Genomic DNA, 19,725 nt, shown 5'->3' with positions numbered 1-19,725 from the left:
GAAATCTTCATTTTTGACCAAAATTGATGGGTCCGGAGCTTATGGAATTTCTCATACGTTACAAAATGGTTGAAGCTCCTCTTCAAAAATCATGCCCCGAAATCAACTTCTGTCACCTTAGTGATACATTTTGGGATGGTACCTAAAGTTTAAAGCAGAAATTTGGGCACGTTTGAAATTTTAATTCTTGACCAAAATCGATGTGTCCGGGGCTTAGGGAATTTCTCATACGTCACAAAACGGTTGAAGCTCCTGTTCAAAAATCATGTCCCGAAATCAACTTCTGTCACCTTAGTGATACATTTTGGGATGGTACCTAAAGTTTAAAGCAGAATCTGGGGCAGTTTTGACATTTTCATTTTTGACCAAAATCGTTGGGTCTGGGGCTTAGGGAATTTCTCATACGCCACAAAACGGTTGAAGCTCCTGTTCAAAAATCATGCTCCGAAATCAACTTCTGTCACCTTAGTGATACATTTTGGGATGGTACCTAAAGTTTAAAGCAGAAATTGGGGCACTTTTGAAATGTTCATTTTTGACCAGAATCGATGGGTCCGGGGCTTAGGGAATTTATCATATCCCACAAAACTGTTGATGCTCCTGTTCAAAAATCATACTCCGAAATCAACTTCTGTCACCTTAGTGATACATTTTGGGATGGTACCTAAAGTTTAAAGAAGAAATTGGGGCACTTTTGAAATTTAAATTTTTGACAAAAATGGATGGGTCCGGGGCTTAGGGATTTTCTCATATGTCACAAAACGGTTGAAGCTCCTGTTCAAAAATCATGTCCCGAAATCAACTTCTGTCACCTTAGTGATACATTTTGGGATGGTACCTAAAGTTTAAAGCAGAAATTGGGGCACTTTTGACATTTTCATTTTTGACCAAAATTGATGGGTCCGGAGCTTATGGAATTTCTCATACGTCACAAAATGGTTGAAGCTCCTCTTCAAAAATCATGCCCCGAAATCAACTTCTGTCACCTTAGTGATACATTTTGGGATGGTACCTAAAGTTTAAAGCAGAAATTTGGGCACTTTTGAAATTTTCATTCTTGACCAAAATCGATGGGTCCGGGGCTTAGGGAATTTCTCATACGTCACAAAACGGTTGAAGCTCCTGTTCAAAAATCATATCCCGAAATCAACTTCTGTCACCTTAGTGATACATTTTGGGATGGTAACTAAAGTTTAAAGCAGAAATTGGGGCACTTTTGACATTTTCATTTTTGACCAAAATCGTTGGGTCTGGGGCTTAGGGAATTTCTCATACGCCACAAAACGGTTGAAGCTCCTGTTCAAAAATCATGCTCCGAAATCAACTTCTGTCACCTTAGTGATACATTTTGGGATGGTACCTAAAGTTTAAAGCAGAAATTGGGGCACTTTTGAAATTTTCATTTTTGACCAGAATCGATGGGTCCGGGGCTTAGGGAATTTCTCATATTCCACAAAACTGTTGATGCTCCTGTTCAAAAATCATACTCCGAAATCAACTTCTGTCACCTTAGTGATACATTTTGGGATGGTACCTAAAGTTTAAAGCAGAAATTGGGGCACTTTTGAAATGTTCATTTCTGACCAAAATCGATGGGTCCGGGGCTTAGGGAACTTCTCATACGCCACAAAATGGTTGAAGCTCCTGTTCATAAATCATGCTCCGAAATCAACTTCTGTCACCTTAGTGATACATTTTGGGATGGTACCTAAAGTTTAAAGCAGAAATTGGGGCACTTTTGAAATTTTCATTTTTGACCTAAATCGATGGGTACGGGGCTTAGGGAATTTCTCATACGCCACAAAACGGTGCTCCTGTTCAAAAATCATGCTCCGAAATCAACTTCTGTCACCATAGTGATACATTTTGGGATGGTACCTAAAGTTTAAAGCAGAGATTGGGGCACTTTTTAAATTTTCATTTTTGACCAAAATCGATAAGTCCGGGGCTTAGGGAATTTCTCATATGCCACAAAACGGTTGAAGCTCCTGTTCATTAATCATTATCCGAAATAAACTTATGTCACCTTAGTGATACATTTTGGGATGGTACCTAAAGTTTAAAGAAGAAATTGGGGCACTTTTTAAATTTTCATTTTTGACCAAAATCGATGGGTCTGGGGCTTAGGCAATTTCTCATACGCCACAAAACGGTTGAAGCTCCTGTTCAAAAATCATGCTCCGAAATCAATTTCTGTGACCTTAGTGATACATTTTGGGATGGTACCTATAGTTTAAAGCAGAAATTGAGGCACTTTTGAAATTTTCATTTTTGACCAAAATTGATGGGTCCGGGGCTTAGGGAATTTTTCATATGTCACAAAACGGTTGAAGCTCCTGTTCAATAATCATGCTCTGAAATCAACTTCTGTCACCTTAGTGATACATTTTGGGATGGTACCTAAAGTTTAAAGCAGAAATTGGGGCACTTTTGAAATGTTCATTTCTGACCAAAATCGATGGGTCCGGGGCTTAGGGAATTTCTCATACGCCACAAAATGGTTGAAGCTCCTGTTCAAAAATCATGCTCCGAAATCAATTTCTGTAACCTTAGTGATACATTTTGGGATGGTACCTAAAGTTTAAAGCAGAAATTGGGGCACTTTTGAAATTTTCATTTTTGACCAAAATTGATGGGTCCGGAGCTTAGGGAATTTTTCATATGCCACAAAATGGTTGAAGCTCCTTTTCAAAAATCATGCTCCGAAATCAACTTCTGTCACCTTAGTGATACATTTTGGGATGGTACCTAAAGTTTAAAGCAGAAATTGGGGCACTTTTGAAATTTTCATTTTTGACCAAAATCGATGGGTCCGGGGCTTAGGGAACTTCTCATATGCCACAAAATGGATGAAGCTCCGGTTCATAAATCATTCTCCAAAATCAACTTCTGTCACCTTAGTGATACATTTTGGGATGGTACCTAAAGTTTAAAGCAGAAATTGGGGCACTTTTGAAATGTTCATTTCTGACCAAAATCGATGGGTCCGGGGCTTAGGGAACTTCTCATATGCCACAAAATGGTTGAAGCTCCTGTTCATAAATCATTCTCCGAAATCAACTTCTGTCACCTTAGTGATACATTTTGGGATGGTACCTAAAGTTTAAAGAAGAAATTGGGGCACTTTTGAAATTTTCATTTTTGACCAGAATCGATGGGTCTGGGGTTTAGGAAATTTCTCATACGCCACAAAATGGTTGAAGCTCCTGTTCAAAAATCATGCTCCGAAATCAATTTCTGTAACCTTAGTGATACATTTTGGGATGGTAACTAAAGTTTAAAGCAGAAATTGGGGCACTTTTGAAATGTTCATTTCTGACCAAAATCGATGGGTCCGGGGCTTAGGGAATTTCTCATACGCCACAAAATGGTTGAAGCTCCTGTTCAAAAATCATGCTCCGAAATCAATTTCTGTAACCTTAGTGATACATTTTGGGATGGTACCTAAAGTTTAAAGCAGAAATTGGGGCACTTTTGACATTTTCATTTTTGACCAAAATTGATGGGTCCGGAGCTTAGGGAATTTTTCATATGCCACAAAATGGTTGAAGCTCCTTTTCAAAAATCATGCTCCGAAATCAACTTCTGTCACCTTAGTGATACATTTTGGGATGGTACCTAAAGTTTAAAGCAGAAACTGGGGCACTTTTGAAATTTTCATTTTTGACCAGAATCGATGGGTCCGGGGCTTAGGGAACTTCTCATATGCCACAAAATGGTTGAAGCTGCTGTTCAAAAATCATACTCCGAAATCAACTTCTGTCACCTTAGTGATACATTTTGGGATGGTACCTAAAGTTTAAAGAAGAAATTGGGGCACTTTTGAAATCTTCATTTTTGACCAAAATTGATGGGTCCGGAGCTTATGGAATTTCTCATACGTTACAAAATGGTTGAAGCTCCTCTTCAAAAATCATGCCCCGAAATCAACTTCTGTCACCTTAGTGATACATTTTGGGATGGTACCTAAAGTTTAAAGCAGAAATTTGGGCACGTTTGAAATTTTAATTCTTGACCAAAATCGATGTGTCCGGGGCTTAGGGAATTTCTCATACGTCACAAAACGGTTGAAGCTCCTGTTCAAAAATCATGTCCCGAAATCAACTTCTGTCACCTTAGTGATACATTTTGGGATGGTACCTAAAGTTTAAAGCAGAATCTGGGGCAGTTTTGACATTTTCATTTTTGACCAAAATCGTTGGGTCTGGGGCTTAGGGAATTTCTCATACGCCACAAAACGGTTGAAGCTCCTGTTCAAAAATCATGCTCCGAAATCAACTTCTGTCACCTTAGTGATACATTTTGGGATGGTACCTAAAGTTTAAAGCAGAAATTGGGGCACTTTTGAAATTTTCATTTTTGACCAGAATCGATGGGTCCGGGGCTTAGGGAATTTCTCATATTCCACAAAACTGTTGATGCTCCTGTTCAAAAATCATACTCCGAAATCAACTTCTGTCACCTTAGTGATACATTTTGGGATGGTACCTAAAGTTTAAAGCAGAAATTGGGGCACTTTTGAAATGTTCATTTCTGACCAAAATCGATGGGTCCGGGGCTTAGGGAACTTCTCATACGCCACAAAATGGTTGAAGCTCCTGTTCATAAATCATGCTCCGAAATCAACTTCTGTCACCTTAGTGATACATTTTGGGATGGTACCTAAAGTTTAAAGCAGAAATTGGGGCACTTTTGAAATTTTCATTTTTGACCTAAATCGATGGGTACGGGGCTTAGGGAATTTCTCATACGCCACAAAACGGTGCTCCTGTTCAAAAATCATGCTCCGAAATCAACTTCTGTCACCATAGTGATACATTTTGGGATGGTACCTAAAGTTTAAAGCAGAGATTGGGGCACTTTTTAAATTTTCATTTTTGACCAAAATCGATAAGTCCGGGGCTTAGGGAATTTCTCATATGCCACAAAACGGTTGAAGCTCCTGTTCATGAATCATTATCCGAAATAAACTTATGTCACCTTAGTGATACATTTTGGGATGGTACCTAAAGTTTAAAGAAGAAATTGGGGCACTTTTTAAATTTTCATTTTTGACCAAAATCGATGGGTCTGGGGCTTAGGCAATTTCTCATACGCCACAAAACGGTTGAAGCTCCTGTTCAAAAATCATGCTCCGAAATCAATTTCTGTGACCTTAGTGATACATTTTGGGATGGTACCTATAGTTTAAAGCAGAAATTGAGGCACTTTTGAAATTTTCATTTTTGACCAAAATTGATGGGTCCGGGGCTTAGGGAATTTTTCATATGTCACAAAACGGTTGAAGCTCCTGTTCAATAATCATGCTCTGAAATCAACTTCTGTCACCTTAGTGATACATTTTGGGATGGTACCTAAAGTTTAAAGCAGAAATTGGGGCACTTTTGAAATGTTCATTTCTGACCAAAATCGATGGGTCCGGGGCTTAGGGAATTTCTCATACGCCACAAAATGGTTGAAGCTCCTGTTCAAAAATCATGCTCCGAAATCAATTTCTGTAACCTTAGTGATACATTTTGGGATGGTACCTAAAGTTTAAAGCAGAAATTGGGGCACTTTTGAAATTTTCATTTTTGACCAAAATTGATGGGTCCGGAGCTTAGGGAATTTTTCATATGCCACAAAATGGTTGAAGCTCCTTTTCAAAAATCATGCTCCGAAATCAACTTCTGTCACCTTAGTGATACATTTTGGGATGGTACCTAAAGTTTAAAGCAGAAATTGGGGCACTTTTGAAATTTTCATTTTTGACCAAAATCGATGGGTCCGGGGCTTAGGGAACTTCTCATATGCCACAAAATGGATGAAGCTCCGGTTCATAAATCATTCTCCAAAATCAACTTCTGTCACCTTAGTGATACATTTTGGGATGGTACCTAAAGTTTAAAGCAGAAATTGGGGCACTTTTGAAATGTTCATTTCTGACCAAAATCGATGGGTCCGGGGCTTAGGGAACTTCTCATATGCCACAAAATGGTTGAAGCTCCTGTTCATAAATCATTCTCCGAAATCAACTTCTGTCACCTTAGTGATACATTTTGGGATGGTACCTAAAGTTTAAAGAAGAAATTGGGGCACTTTTGAAATTTTCATTTTTGACCAAAATCGATGGGTCTGGGGTTTAGGAAATTTCTCATACGCCACAAAATGGTTGAAGCTCCTGTTCAAAAATCATGCTCCGAAATCAATTTCTGTAACCTTAGTGATACATTTTGGGATGGTAACTAAAGTTTAAAGCAGAAATTGGGGCACTTTTGAAATGTTCATTTCTGACCAAAATCGATGGGTCCGGGGCTTAGGGAATTTCTCATACGCCACAAAATGGTTGAAGCTCCTGTTCAAAAATCATGCTCCGAAATCAATTTCTGTAACCTTAGTGATACATTTTGGGATGGTACCTAAAGTTTAAAGCAGAAATTGGGGCACTTTTGACATTTTCATTTTTGACCAAAATTGATGGGTCCGGAGCTTAGGGAATTTTTCATATGCCACAAAATGGTTGAAGCTCCTTTTCAAAAATCATGCTCCGAAATCAACTTCTGTCACCTTAGTGATACATTTTGGGATGGTACCTAAAGTTTAAAGCAGAAACTGGGGCACTTTTGAAATTTTCATTTTTGACCAGAATCGATGGGTCCGGGGCTTAGGGAACTTCTCATATGCCACAAAATGGTTGAAGCTGCTGTTCAAAAATCATACTCCGAAATCAACTTCTGTCACCTTAGTGATACATTTTGGGATGGTACCTAAAGTTTAAAGAAGAAATTGGGGCACTTTTGAAATCTTCATTTTTGACCAAAATTGATGGGTCCGGAGCTTATGGAATTTCTCATACGTTACAAAATGGTTGAAGCTCCTCTTCAAAAATCATGCCCCGAAATCAACTTCTGTCACCTTAGTGATACATTTTGGGATGGTACCTAAAGTTTAAAGCAGAAATTTGGGCACGTTTGAAATTTTAATTCTTGACCAAAATCGATGTGTCCGGGGCTTAGGGAATTTCTCATACGTCACAAAACGGTTGAAGCTCCTGTTCAAAAATCATGTCCCGAAATCAACTTCTGTCACCTTAGTGATACATTTTGGGATGGTACCTAAAGTTTAAAGCAGAATCTGGGGCAGTTTTGACATTTTCATTTTTGACCAAAATCGTTGGGTCTGGGGCTTAGGGAATTTCTCATACGCCACAAAACAGGTTGAAGCTCCTGTTCAAAAATCATGCTCCGAAATCAACTTCTGTCACCTTAGTGATACATTTTGGGATGGTACCTAAAGTTTAAAGCAGAAATTGGGGCACTTTTGAAATTTTCATTTTTGACCAGAATCGATGGGTCCGGGGCTTAGGGAATTTATCATATCCCACAAAACTGTTGATGCTCCTGTTCAAAAATCATACTCCGAAATCAACTTCTGTCACCTTAGTGATACATTTTGGGATGGTACCTAAAGTTTAAAGAAGAAATTGGGGCACTTTTGAAATTTAAATTTTTGACAAAAATCGATGGGTCCGGGGCTTAGGGAACTTCTCATATGCCACAAAATGGATGAAGCTCCGGTTCATAAATCATTCTCCAAAATCAACTTCTGTCACCTTAGTGATACATTTTGGGATGGTACCTAAAGTTTAAAGCAGAAATTGGGGCACTTTTGAAATGTTCATTTCTGACCAAAATCGATGGGTCCGGGGCTTAGGGAACTTCTCATATGCCACAAAATGGTTGAAGCTCCTGTTCATAAATCATTCTCCGAAATCAACTTCTGTCACCTTAGTGATACATTTTGGGATGGTACCTAAAGTTTAAAGAAGAAATTGGGGCACTTTTGAAATTTAAATTTTTGACAAAAATCGATGGGTCCGGGGCTTAGGGATTTTCTCATATGTCACAAAACGGTTGAAGCTCCTGTTCAAAAATCATGTCCCGAAATCAACTTCTGTCACCTTAGTGATACATTTTGGGATGGTACCTAAAGTTTAAAGCAGAAATTGGGGCACTTTTGACATTTTCATTTTTGACCAAAATTGATGGGTCCGGAGCTTATGGAATTTCTCATACGTCACAAAATGGTTGAAGCTCCTCTTCAAAAATCATGCCCCGAAATCAACTTCTGTCACCTTAGTGATACATTTTAGGATGGTACCTAAAATTTAAAGCAGAAATTTGGGCACTTTTGAAATTTTCATTCTTGACCAAAATCGATGGGTCCGGGGCTTAGGGAATTTCTCATACGTCACAAAACGGTTGAAGCTCCTGTTCAAAAATCATATCCCGAAATCAACTTCTGTCACCTTAGTGATACATTTTGGGATGGTAACTAAAGTTTAAAGCAGAAATTGGGGCACTTTTGACATTTTCATTTTTGACCAAAATCGTTGGGTCTGGGGCTTAGGGAATTTCTCATACGCCACAAAACGGTTGAAGCTCCTGTTCAAAAATCATGCTCCGAAATCAACTTCTGTCACCTTAGTGATACATTTTGGGATGGTACCTAAAGTTTAAAGCAGAAATTGGGGCACTTTTGAAATTTTCATTTTTGACCAGAATCGATGGGTCCGGGGCTTAGGGAATTTCTCATATTCCACAAAACTGTTGATGCTCCTGTTCAAAAATCATACTCCGAAATCAACTTCTGTCACCTTAGTGATACATTTTGGGATGGTACCTAAAGTTTAAAGCAGAAATTGGGGCACTTTTGAAATGTTCATTTCTGACCAAAATCGATGGGTCCGGGGCTTGGGGAACTTCTCATACGCCACAAAATGGTTGAAGCTCCTGTTCATAAATCATGCTCCGAAATCAACTTCTGTCACCTTAGTGATACATTTTGGGATGGTACCTAAAGTTTAAAGCAGAAATTGGGGCACTTTTGAAATTTTCATTTTTGACCTAAATCGATGGGTACGGGGCTTAGGGAATTTCTCATACGCCACAAAACGGTGCTCCTGTTCAAAAATCATGCTCCGAAATCAACTTCTGTCACCATAGTGATACATTTTGGGATGGTACCTAAAGTTTAAAGCAGAGATTGGGGCACTTTTTAAATTTTCATTTTTGACCAAAATCGATAAGTCCGGGGCTTAGGGAATTTCTCATATGCCACAAAACGGTTGAAGCTCCTGTTCATTAATCATTATCCGAAATAAACTTATGTCACCTTAGTGATACATTTTGGGATGGTACCTAAAGTTTAAAGAAGAAATTGGGGCACTTTTTAAATTTTCATTTTTGACCAAAATCGATGGGTCTGGGGCTTAGGCAATTTCTCATACGCCACAAAACGGTTGAAGCTCCTGTTCAAAAATCATGCTCCGAAATCAATTTCTGTGACCTTAGTGATACATTTTGGGATGGTACCTATAGTTTAAAGCAGAAATTGAGGCACTTTTGAAATTTTCATTTTTGACCAAAATTGATGGGTCCGGGGCTTAGGGAATTTTTCATATGTCACAAAACGGTTGAAGCTCCTGTTCAATAATCATGCTCTGAAATCAACTTCTGTCACCTTAGTGATACATTTTGGGATGGTACCTAAAGTTTAAAGCAGAAATTGGGGCACTTTTGAAATGTTCATTTCTGACCAAAATCGATGGGTCCGGGGCTTAGGGAATTTCTCATACGCCACAAAATGGTTGAAGCTCCTGTTCAAAAATCATGCTCCGAAATCAATTTCTGTAACCTTAGTGATACATTTTGGGATGGTACCTAAAGTTTAAAGCAGAAATTGGGGCACTTTTGAAATTTTCATTTTTGACCAAAATTGATGGGTCCGGAGCTTAGGGAATTTTTCATATGCCACAAAATGGTTGAAGCTCCTTTTCAAAAATCATGCTCCGAAATCAACTTCTGTCACCTTAGTGATACATTTTGGGATGGTACCTAAAGTTTAAAGCAGAAATTGGGGCACTTTTGAAATTTTCATTTTTGACCAAAATCGATGGGTCCGGGGCTTAGGGAACTTCTCATATGCCACAAAATGGATGAAGCTCCGGTTCATAAATCATTCTCCAAAATCAACTTCTGTCACCTTAGTGATACATTTTGGGATGGTACCTAAAGTTTAAAGCAGAAATTGGGGCACTTTTGAAATGTTCATTTCTGACCAAAATCGATGGGTCCGGGGCTTAGGGAACTTCTCATATGCCACAAAATGGTTGAAGCTCCTGTTCATAAATCATTCTCCGAAATCAACTTCTGTCACCTTAGTGATACATTTTGGGATGGTACCTAAAGTTTAAAGAAGAAATTGGGGCACTTTTGAAATTTTCATTTTTGACCAGAATCGATGGGTCTGGGGTTTAGGAAATTTCTCATACGCCACAAAATGGTTGAAGCTCCTGTTCAAAAATCATGCTCCGAAATCAATTTCTGTAACCTTAGTGATACATTTTGGGATGGTAACTAAAGTTTAAAGCAGAAATTGGGGCACTTTTGAAATGTTCATTTCTGACCAAAATCGATGGGTCCGGGGCTTAGGGAATTTCTCATACGCCACAAAATGGTTGAAGCTCCTGTTCAAAAATCATGCTCCGAAATCAATTTCTGTAACCTTAGTGATACATTTTGGGATGGTACCTAAAGTTTAAAGCAGAAATTGGGGCACTTTTGACATTTTCATTTTTGACCAAAATTGATGGGTCCGGAGCTTAGGGAATTTTTCATATGCCACAAAATGGTTGAAGCTCCTTTTCAAAAATCATGCTCCGAAATCAACTTCTGTCACCTTAGTGATACATTTTGGGATGGTACCTAAAGTTTAAAGCAGAAACTGGGGCACTTTTGAAATTTTCATTTTTGACCAGAATCGATGGGTCCGGGGCTTAGGGAACTTCTCATATGCCACAAAATGGTTGAAGCTGCTGTTCAAAAATCATACTCCGAAATCAACTTCTGTCACCTTAGTGATACATTTTGGGATGGTACCTAAAGTTTAAAGAAGAAATTGGGGCACTTTTGAAATCTTCATTTTTGACCAAAATTGATGGGTCCGGAGCTTATGGAATTTCTCATACGTTACAAAATGGTTGAAGCTCCTCTTCAAAAATCATGCCCCGAAATCAACTTCTGTCACCTTAGTGATACATTTTGGGATGGTACCTAAAGTTTAAAGCAGAAATTTGGGCACGTTTGAAATTTTAATTCTTGACCAAAATCGATGTGTCCGGGGCTTAGGGAATTTCTCATACGTCACAAAACGGTTGCAGCTCCTGTTCAAAAATCATGTCCCGAAATCAACTTCTGTCACCTTAGTGATACATTTTGGGATGGTACCTAAAGTTTAAAGCAGAATCTGGGGCAGTTTTGACATTTTCATTTTTGACCAAAATCGTTGGGTCTGGGGCTTAGGGAATTTCTCATACGCCACAAAACGGTTGAAGCTCCTGTTCAAAAATCATGCTCCGAAATCAACTTCTGTCACCTTAGTGATACATTTTGGGATGGTACCTAAAGTTTAAAGCAGAAATTGGGGCACTTTTGAAATTTTCATTTTTGACCAGAATCGATGGGTCCGGGGCTTAGGGAATTTCTCATATTCCACAAAACTGTTGATGCTCCTGTTCAAAAATCATACTCCGAAATCAACTTCTGTCACCTTAGTGATACATTTTGGGATGGTACCTAAAGTTTAAAGCAGAAATTGGGGCACTTTTGAAATGTTCATTTCTGACCAAAATCGATGGGTCCGGGGCTTAGGGAACTTCTCATACGCCACAAAATGGTTGAAGCTCCTGTTCATAAATCATGCTCCGAAATCAACTTCTGTCACCTTAGTGATACATTTTGGGATGGTACCTAAAGTTTAAAGCAGAAATTGGGGCACTTTTGAAATTTTCATTTTTGACCTAAATCGATGGGTACGGGGCTTAGGGAATTTCTCATACGCCACAAAACGGTGCTCCTGTTCAAAAATCATGCTCCGAAATCAACTTCTGTCACCATAGTGATACATTTTGGGATGGTACCTAAAGTTTAAAGCAGAGATTGGGGCACTTTTTAAATTTTCATTTTTGACCAAAATCGATAAGTCCGGGGCTTAGGGAATTTCTCATATGCCACAAAACGGTTGAAGCTCCTGTTCATGAATCATTATCCGAAATAAACTTATGTCACCTTAGTGATACATTTTGGGATGGTACCTAAAGTTTAAAGAAGAAATTGGGGCACTTTTTAAATTTTCATTTTTGACCAAAATCGATGGGTCTGGGGCTTAGGCAATTTCTCATACGCCACAAAACGGTTGAAGCTCCTGTTCAAAAATCATGCTCCGAAATCAATTTCTGTGACCTTAGTGATACATTTTGGGATGGTACCTATAGTTTAAAGCAGAAATTGAGGCACTTTTGAAATTTTCATTTTTGACCAAAATTGATGGGTCCGGGGCTTAGGGAATTTTTCATATGTCACAAAACGGTTGAAGCTCCTGTTCAATAATCATGCTCTGAAATCAACTTCTGTCACCTTAGTGATACATTTTGGGATGGTACCTAAAGTTTAAAGCAGAAATTGGGGCACTTTTGAAATGTTCATTTCTGACCAAAATCGATGGGTCCGGGGCTTAGGGAATTTCTCATACGCCACAAAATGGTTGAAGCTCCTGTTCAAAAATCATGCTCCGAAATCAATTTCTGTAACCTTAGTGATACATTTTGGGATGGTACCTAAAGTTTAAAGCAGAAATTGGGGCACTTTTGAAATTTTCATTTTTGACCAAAATTGATGGGTCCGGAGCTTAGGGAATTTTTCATATGCCACAAAATGGTTGAAGCTCCTTTTCAAAAATCATGCTCCGAAATCAACTTCTGTCACCTTAGTGATACATTTTGGGATGGTACCTAAAGTTTAAAGCAGAAATTGGGGCACTTTTGAAATTTTCATTTTTGACCAAAATCGATGGGTCCGGGGCTTAGGGAACTTCTCATATGCCACAAAATGGATGAAGCTCCGGTTCATAAATCATTCTCCAAAATCAACTTCTGTCACCTTAGTGATACATTTTGGGATGGTACCTAAAGTTTAAAGCAGAAATTGGGGCACTTTTGAAATGTTCATTTCTGACCAAAATCGATGGGTCCGGGGCTTAGGGAACTTCTCATATGCCACAAAATGGTTGAAGCTCCTGTTCATAAATCATTCTCCGAAATCAACTTCTGTCACCTTAGTGATACATTTTGGGATGGTACCTAAAGTTTAAAGAAGAAATTGGGGCACTTTTGAAATTTTCATTTTTGACCAAAATCGATGGGTCTGGGGTTTAGGAAATTTCTCATACGCCACAAAATGGTTGAAGCTCCTGTTCAAAAATCATGCTCCGAAATCAATTTCTGTAACCTTAGTGATACATTTTGGGATGGTAACTAAAGTTTAAAGCAGAAATTGGGGCACTTTTGAAATGTTCATTTCTGACCAAAATCGATGGGTCCGGGGCTTAGGGAATTTCTCATACGCCACAAAATGGTTGAAGCTCCTGTTCAAAAATCATGCTCCGAAATCAATTTCTGTAACCTTAGTGATACATTTTGGGATGGTACCTAAAGTTTAAAGCAGAAATTGGGGCACTTTTGACATTTTCATTTTTGACCAAAATTGATGGGTCCGGAGCTTAGGGAATTTTTCATATGCCACAAAATGGTTGAAGCTCCTTTTCAAAAATCATGCTCCGAAATCAACTTCTGTCACCTTAGTGATACATTTTGGGATGGTACCTAAAGTTTAAAGCAGAAACTGGGGCACTTTTGAAATTTTCATTTTTGACCAGAATCGATGGGTCCGGGGCTTAGGGAACTTCTCATATGCCACAAAATGGTTGAAGCTGCTGTTCAAAAATCATACTCCGAAATCAACTTCTGTCACCTTAGTGATACATTTTGGGATGGTACCTAAAGTTTAAAGAAGAAATTGGGGCACTTTTGAAATCTTCATTTTTGACCAAAATTGATGGGTCCGGAGCTTATGGAATTTCTCATACGTTACAAAATGGTTGAAGCTCCTCTTCAAAAATCATGCCCCGAAATCAACTTCTGTCACCTTAGTGATACATTTTGGGATGGTACCTAAAGTTTAAAGCAGAAATTTGGGCACGTTTGAAATTTTAATTCTTGACCAAAATCGATGTGTCCGGGGCTTAGGGAATTTCTCATACGTCACAAAACGGTTGAAGCTCCTGTTCAAAAATCATGTCCCGAAATCAACTTCTGTCACCTTAGTGATACATTTTGGGATGGTACCTAAAGTTTAAAGCAGAATCTGGGGCAGTTTTGACATTTTCATTTTTGACCAAAATCGTTGGGTCTGGGGCTTAGGGAATTTCTCATACGCCACAAAACAGGTTGAAGCTCCTGTTCAAAAATCATGCTCCGAAATCAACTTCTGTCACCTTAGTGATACATTTTGGGATGGTACCTAAAGTTTAAAGCAGAAATTGGGGCACTTTTGAAATTTTCATTTTTGACCAGAATCGATGGGTCCGGGGCTTAGGGAATTTATCATATCCCACAAAACTGTTGATGCTCCTGTTCAAAAATCATACTCCGAAATCAACTTCTGTCACCTTAGTGATACATTTTGGGATGGTACCTAAAGTTTAAAGAAGAAATTGGGGCACTTTTGAAATTTAAATTTTTGACAAAAATCGATGGGTCCGGGGCTTAGGGAACTTCTCATATGCCACAAAATGGATGAAGCTCCGGTTCATAAATCATTCTCCAAAATCAACTTCTGTCACCTTAGTGATACATTTTGGGATGGTACCTAAAGTTTAAAGCAGAAATTGGGGCACTTTTGAAATGTTCATTTCTGACCAAAATCGATGGGTCCGGGGCTTAGGGAACTTCTCATATGCCACAAAATGGTTGAAGCTCCTGTTCATAAATCATTCTCCGAAATCAACTTCTGTCACCTTAGTGATACATTTTGGGATGGTACCTAAAGTTTAAAGAAGAAATTGGGGCACTTTTGAAATTTAAATTTTTGACAAAAATCGATGGGTCCGGGGCTTAGGGATTTTCTCATATGTCACAAAACGGTTGAAGCTCCTGTTCAAAAATCATGTCCCGAAATCAACTTCTGTCACCTTAGTGATACATTTTGGGATGGTACCTAAAGTTTAAAGCAGAAATTGGGGCACTTTTGACATTTTCATTTTTGACCAAAATTGATGGGTCCGGAGCTTATGGAATTTCTCATACGTCACAAAATGGTTGAAGCTCCTCTTCAAAAATCATGCCCCGAAATCAACTTCTGTCACCTTAGTGATACATTTTAGGATGGTACCTAAAATTTAAAGCAGAAATTTGGGCACTTTTGAAATTTTCATTCTTGACCAAAATCGATGGGTCCGGGGCTTAGGGAATTTCTCATACGTCACAAAACGGTTGAAGCTCCTGTTCAAAAATCATATCCCGAAATCAACTTCTGTCACCTTAGTGATACATTTTGGGATGGTAACTAAAGTTTAAAGCAGAAATTGGGGCACTTTTGACATTTTCATTTTTGACCAAAATCGTTGGGTCTGGGGCTTAGGGAATTTCTCATACGCCACAAAACGGTTGAAGCTCCTGTTCAAAAATCATGCTCCGAAATCAACTTCTGTCACCTTAGTGATACATTTTGGGATGGTACCTAAAGTTTAAAGCAGAAATTGGGGCACTTTTGAAATTTTCATTTTTGACCAGAATCGATGGGTCCGGGGCTTAGGGAATTTCTCATATTCCACAAAACTGTTGATGCTCCTGTTCAAAAATCATACTCCGAAATCAACTTCTGTCACCTTAGTGATACATTTTGGGATGGTACCTAAAGTTTAAAGCAGAAATTGGGGCACTTTTGAAATGTTCATTTCTGACCAAAATCGATGGGTCCGGGGCTTAGGGAACTTCTCATACGCCACAAAATGGTTGAAGCTCCTGTTCATAAATCATGCTCCGAAATCAACTTCTGTCACCTTAGTGATACATTTTGGGATGGTACCTAAAGTTTAAAGCAGAAATTGGGGCACTTTTGAAATTTTCATTTTTGACCTAAATCGATGGGTACGGGGCTTAGGGAATTTCTCATACGCCACAAAACGGTGCTCCTGTTCAAAAATCATGCTCCGAAATCAACTTCTGTCACCATAGTGATACATTTTGGGATGGTACCTAAAGTTTAAAGCAGAGATTGGGGCACTTTTTAAATTTTCATTTTTGACCAAAATCGATAAGTCCGGGGCTTAGGGAATTTCTCATATGCCACAAAACGGTTGAAGCTCCTGTTCATTAATCATTATCCGAAATAAACTTATGTCACCTTAGTGATACATTTTGGGATGGTACCTAAAGTTTAAAGAAGAAATTGGGGCACTTTTTAAATTTTCATTTTTGACCAAAATCGATGGGTCTGGGGCTTAGGCAATTTCTCATACGCCACAAAACGGTTGAAGCTCCTGTTCAAAAATCATGCTCCGAAATCAATTTCTGTGACCTTAGTGATACATTTTGGGATGGTACCTATAGTTTAAAGCAGAAATTGAGGCACTTTTGAAATTTTCATTTTTGACCAAAATTGATGGGTCCGGGGCTTAGGGAATTTTTCATATGTCACAAAACGGTTGAAGCTCCTGTTCAATAATCATGCTCTGAAATCAACTTCTGTCACCTTAGTGATACATTTTGGGATGGTACCTAAAGTTTAAAGCAGAAATTGGGGCACTTTTGAAATGTTCATTTCTGACCAAAATCGATGGGTCCGGGGCTTAGGGAATTTCTCATACGCCACAAAATGGTTGAAGCTCCTGTTCAAAAATCATGCTCCGAAATCAATTTCTGTAACCTTAGTGATACATTTTGGGATGGTACCTAAAGTTTAAAGCAGAAATTGGGGCACTTTTGAAATTTTCATTTTTGACCAAAATTGATGGGTCCGGAGCTTAGGGAATTTTTCATATGCCACAAAATGGTTGAAGCTCCTTTTCAAAAATCATGCTCCGAAATCAACTTCTGTCACCTTAGTGATACATTTTGGGATGGTACCTAAAGTTTAAAGCAGAAATTGGGGCACTTTTGAAATTTTCATTTTTGACCAAAATCGATGGGTCCGGGGCTTAGGGAACTTCTCATATGCCACAAAATGGATGAAGCTCCGGTTCATAAATCATTCTCCAAAATCAACTTCTGTCACCTTAGTGATACATTTTGGGATGGTACCTAAAGTTTAAAGCAGAAATTGGGGCACTTTTGAAATGTTCATTTCTGACCAAAATCGATGGGTCCGGGGCTTAGGGAACTTCTCATATGCCACAAAATGGTTGAAGCTCCTGTTCATAAATCATTCTCCGAAATCAACTTCTGTCACCTTAGTGATACATTTTGGGATGGTACCTAAAGTTTAAAGAAGAAATTGGGGCACTTTTGAAATTTTCATTTTTGACCAAAATCGATGGGTCTGGGGTTTAGGAAATTTCTCATACGCCACAAAATGGTTGAAGCTCCTGTTCAAAAATCATGCTCCGAAATCAATTTCTGTAACCTTAGTGATACATTTTGGGATGGTACCTAAAGTTTAAAGCAGAAACTGGGGCACTTTTGAAATTTTCATTTTTGACCAGAATCGATGGGTCCGGGGCTTAGGGAACTTCTCATATGCCACAAAATGGATGAAGCTCCTGTTCATAAATCATTCTCCAAAATCAACTTCTGTCACCTTAGTGATACATTTTGGGATGGTACCTAAAGTTTAAAGAAGAAATTGGGGCACTTTTGAAATTTTCATTTTTGACCAAAATCGTTGGGTCTGGGGCTTAGGGAATTTCTCATACGCCACAAAACGGTTGAAGCTCCTGTTCAAAAATCATGCTCCGAAATCAACTTCTGTCACCTTAGTGATACATTTTGGGATGGTACCTAAAGTTTAAAGCAGAAATTGGGGCACTTTTGAAATTTTCATTTTTGACCAGAATCGATGGGTCCGGGGCTTAGGGAATTTCTCATATCCCACAAAACTGTTGATGCTCCTGTTCAAAAATCATACTCCGAAATCAACTTCTGTCACCTTAGTGATACATTTTGGGATGGTACCTAAAGTTTAAAGAAGAAATTGGGGCACTTTTGAAATTTTCATTTTTGACCAAAATCGTTGGGTCTGGGGCTTAGGGAATTTCTCATACGCCACAAAACGGTTGAAGCTCCTGTTCAAAAATCATGCTCCGAAATCAACTTCTGTCACCTTAGTGATACATTTTGGGATGGTACCTAAAGTTTAAAGCAGAAATTGGGGCACTTTTGAAATTTTCATTTTTGACCAGAATCGATTGGTCCGGGGCTTAGGGAATTTCTCATATCCCACAAAACTGTTGATGCTCCTGTTCAAAAATCATACTCCGAAATCAACTTCTGTCACCTTAGTGATACATTTTGGGATGGTACCTAAAGTTTAAAGCAGAAATTGGGGCACTTTTGAAATGTTCATTTCTGACCAAAATCGATGGGTCCGGGGCTTAGGAAACTTCTCATATGCCACAAAATGGTTGAAGCTCCGGTTCATAAATCATTCTCCGAAATCAACTTCTCTCACCTTAGTGATACATTTTGGGATGGTACCTAAAGTTTAAAGAAGAAATTGGGGCACTTTTGAAATTTTCATTTTTGACCAAAATCGATGGGTCCGGGGCTTAGGGATTTTCTCATATGTCACAAAACGGTTGAAGCTCCTGTTCAAAAATCATGTCCCGAAATCAACTTCTGTCACCTTAGTGATACATTTTGGGATGGTACCTAAAGTTTAAAGCAGAAATTGGGGCACTTTTGACATTTTCATTTTTGACCAAAATTGATGGGTCCGGAGCTTATGGAATTTCTCATACGTCACAAAATGGTTGAAGCTCCTCTTCAAAAATCATGCCCCGAAATCAACTTCTGTCACCTTAGTGATACATTTTGGGATGGTACCTAAAGTTTAAAGCAGAAATTTGGGCACTTTTGACATTTTCATTCTTGACCAAAATCGATGGGTCCGGGGCTTAGGGAATTTCTCATACGTCACAAAACGGTTGAAGCTCCTGTTCAAAAATCATATCCCGAAATCAACTTCTGTCACCTTAGTGATACATTTTGGGATGGTAACTAAAGTTTAAAGCAGAAATTGGGGCACTTTTGACATTTTCATTTTTGACCAAAATCGTTGGGTCTGGGGCTTAGGGAATTTCTCATATTCCACAAAACTGTTGATGCTCCTGTTCAAAAATCATACTCCGAAATCAACTTCTGTCACCTTAGTGATACATTTTGGGATGGTACCTAAAGTTTAAAGCAGAAATTGGGGCACTTTTGAAATTTTCATTTTTGACCAGAATCGATGGGTCCGGGGCTTAGGGAATTTCTCATATTCCACAAAACTGTTGATGCTCCTGTTCAAAAATCATACTCCGAAATCAACTTCTGTCACCTTAGTGATACATTTTGGGATGGTACCTAAAGTTTAAAGCAGAAATTGGGGCACTTTTGAAATGTTCATTTCTGACCAAAATCGATGGGTCCGGGGCTTAGGGAACTTCTCATACGCCACAAAATGGTTGAAGCTCCTGTTCAAAAATCATGCTCCGAAATCAACTTCTGTCACCTTAGTGATACATTTTGGGATGGTACCTAAAGTTTAAAGCAGAAATTGGGGCACTTTTGAAATTTTCATTTTTGACCTAAATCGATGGGTACGGGGCTTAGGGAATTTCTCATACGCCACAAAACGGTGCTCCTGTTCA

The sequence above is a fragment of the Pseudophryne corroboree genome, chromosome 4 (assembly GCF_028390025.1).
Source record: "Pseudophryne corroboree isolate aPseCor3 chromosome 4, aPseCor3.hap2, whole genome shotgun sequence".
Classification (NCBI taxonomy): Eukaryota; Metazoa; Chordata; class Amphibia; order Anura; family Myobatrachidae; genus Pseudophryne; species Pseudophryne corroboree.
The sequence above is the reverse complement of the archived record's forward strand: the minus strand, read 5'-3'. Positions refer to the sequence as shown.